The sequence below is a fragment of the Pteropus vampyrus genome, unplaced genomic scaffold, assembly GCF_000151845.1.
Source record: "Pteropus vampyrus isolate Shadow unplaced genomic scaffold, Pvam_2.0 Scaffold115, whole genome shotgun sequence".
Lineage (NCBI taxonomy): Eukaryota > Metazoa > Chordata > Mammalia > Chiroptera > Pteropodidae > Pteropus > Pteropus vampyrus.
Window position 1 is genome coordinate 1,735,186 of NW_011888896.1, and position 3,646 is coordinate 1,738,831.

Here is a 3,646-nt window from a genome sequence, read left to right on the forward strand (position 1 = left end):
TTTTTTTTTATTGATTTTTTTATCATGAATTTACACATATTTGATTATGTTATACATTGACATGATTTTCTTATTTCTTCTGCTTTAAAGTTTTCGAATGTCTTGGATCTCTGGGTTTATAGTTTTTAACATATTTTTATATTTCTATCCTTTATATCTTATTTTGTTTCAATTTTTTTTCTTTTTTATGGAACTCCAGTTATACATGTAAGAGAATAATTGATAATGTCCTAGAACTCACTGAAGCTGTTTATTTTTTCAATATTTTTCTTTATGTTTATTAAATTTTGAATATATTCCATTGTTATACTTTCAAATTCACTAATATTTCCTTGTGTGGTTTCTAATCTGCCATTAACTTTTTAATTTTCTATTTCAAATATTGTGTTTTTCACCTTGAAAAGTTTGGTATGAATTTTTTCCCTGAATTTTCTATACCTCTTATTTTCATGTTCAGAAATTTCTTTTCTTTCCTGAACATATAAAAATAATTATAATAGTTTTAATGTTTTATCTGTTGATTCAAGTCTCTCTGTTATTTCTGGATTTATTTCTTAACAATTTTTTTCTTCCTATGCATTTTATTGTTTTTATGCATATCTGATTTTTTTTTATTTCATGCCAAATGTATTACCATGTTGGTTGCAGGATTATATTTTATTCCTTTAACAACTGTAGGATTTTTTTTTCATGTAGTTAAGTTTCCTACAATCAGTCTGATACACCTAAGATTGCCTTTCAAGTTTTCTTAGCAGGAATTTTTGAAAGCCTTTATTTTTGGGCAAAGTTTCCCTCATCTCAGCAGCAAAACCCTTCTTTGGCAAAACTTTTCTGAGAAATTTATGTTATGTCCCATGGATTTTTCATCCTGATAGGAATACAGAGTAATTTGTGTGAGCTCCAAAATTTTTTTCCTATTACTTTCTGGCGGTATTTCCCTGACCTTGGTATCCTCCTCACATACATACACAAATCAGTACTCAGCCAAAAACTCAAGGAACCACTCCAGAATACCACTGTGCTTGTGTTGGCTCTCTTTCTCTCTTTCTCTCTCTCTCTCTCTCTCCCTCCTTCTGCAACTTCCTCTCTCTCACACTCCCTTCTGCCTCTTCTGAAAATTTTAGCTATATCAGTCTCAAACTCTGAATGTGCCTCATCAACAAAGAAAAACCACAGAATTTGGCTATCTGTAAATCATTGTTTCATATCACTTTGTTTCTCTACCTGTTATTTCATTATGTCTGAAAGTGAGAGCCTCTTGATAGATCGTTATGTGAGATCATGTCATTATAAGTATTACATGAGATAATATATTTAAAGCCCTGATTTTTTGGCATAATATACAAATGGGGATCAATACATTTTAAACCACCTCTATTTTCTCACTTTATTCCATGTTACACATTCTAAAAGTCTAATCATGTATGGTATAACATCTTGCCTTTATAGATAAAACTACTTTAGTGGAAGTTAGAGTGAGATTTAGTTAACTAATGACTGATTCTTCCCCTTAAATTATCTACAAATTCTAGGCCCATAAGGCAGATGAACTTCAACCACATAGGATAAACCTTCTCATATATTAAACTTTAGATATTTTAACCTTCTCAGATATTGCTTGATCTAAGAACACATTGGTATTATGCTAATGGGAGTCAACCACTTTTTAATTTTTTGATTAAAGCATTTTGTTATAGACTAAATGTTTGTGTCACCCTAAAATTCATATGTTGAAACTCTAACCCTAACAGGTTGGTATTTGGAGGTGGGGCATTTGAAAGATAATTACAGCATGAGGGTGGAGACCCCATGATAGTATTAGTGTTTTTATTGGAAGAGACATAGAATTTTCTCATACTCTCTTAATTATGTGAGGATACAAGAATGTGGCTGACCATAAACCAGGAAGAAGGCCTTTACCCAAACCTGACCATGCTGGCACTCTGATGTTGGAGACTTCTAGCCTCTAGAATTATGAGAAATACATGTTTGTTGTTTAAGCCACACAGTCTGTGGTATTCTGTTCTAGCAGCTTAAATTGATGAAGACACATTTTAATCCAGCCTAAGTCATGAACCCTGAATATGTCTCCACAGACATTAATGCTTTTTCAGAACAATGAAAGGAATGCTAGAAAGGTGATGTTCCCTCATAATAGCACTCATATTTCACAAATAGACAAATTCATGCTCAAGACTTAATTGTTATGCCTATAGTAACCACTTACTCTGGTAACACCTGGTGATGTCACATTTGACAGCTGGTTTCCACAATTCTGAGTATTACTGGAGCAACTGGAACAGAAGGTACAGAGAGAGAGATTTTTCTACTTTTTTAGGAGACTATCTAGATGGCATCCATGATCACTACTTAATCTACAGAACATGGACAAGGACAAGTTATACATAGAAGTGGCCTGCCCCTCTCCTCTAGAGGGAACTTACTTTTTATCAGGCCCTTCAAGCTAGACTAAAAACTATAATTTAGTTAACTAAAGCTAGACCAAAAATAAAGGACAGTAAAAAAAAAAAAGAAAAGAAAAGAAAAAAGAATCCCAGGAAAGTACAGAGAAAATGAGGTTTGAAGTTGCAAATAGTATCTACTATGTAACCTGAAGTGAGTGTCTAACAATTTCAGAGCTTCCCTAATTCACATATCAAAGGATATACATGATGAACATAAAGATTAGTAGGAAATGAAAAACATACAATGCATGGATTTGTGAATGTTGTCGCTTTCATAAAGTATGCTTTCTTAAGTTATACTGTCATCTTTTACAAATTCATTGACCATTGACTTCTGTGGATCTAAATTTAGAAATAATCAGAAACAATAAAATATTTCCCTTTCAAGGATATAAGTATAAATTCAAAGGGAATTAGATGACATGAGTGATACAGGGATACATAACTCTGAACTAAGCTTTTGTGAGTCCTCTTCTATATGTATTTATTTGATAGCGATTTTCTTTCTAACAGGTGTTATAGAGCATGACTGAGTACCTCCATAGAATTTTTTAACTTATCTTCTTCCATTTGCTTCTACTTGTATCTATCAGAAACAGCATCATCACCTTCATCTGGACTAGAGAGTTTCACAAGATCATCAACAAGGTCAGCAGCAATAGCCATCTCTAAAAGATCCAATCAGGCCTGCAACTGGATCAGGGTGACTGTTTATCTATTTAATCTTCAATTTATTTTTTAAAGCCCATTATTCTGAGTTTATCACCTATTTGAGAGTCATATAATAAGTTTCACAAGATATGATTTTTTCATACTAAATTTGAAACACAATAGTATTATGTAATCTGTAGAATCTGTCACTGCTCCGAAATAAAGGGAAAGACTTTCTCCAGGGTTAACACGGACATATCCTTTGGATTGTTTCCTATTGTACTGATTTTATATTATGCTGTTACTATATGGAGTTTGCACATGGAAAAATCTTTGTACTAATGTTAACAGTTGTTAAACATGTATCCTAAACTTTTGTTGGATGGCTAAATATCTTGAAAGTAATTAAAGATTTTTTTTGGGGGGGACATGACTACTTTTTGCATTCTGCAATTGTTTTTAAGCAGACTCCTTAGACTATCTTCTTTCTCTCTCTCTCTCTCTCTCTCTCTCTCTCTCTCTCTCTCTCT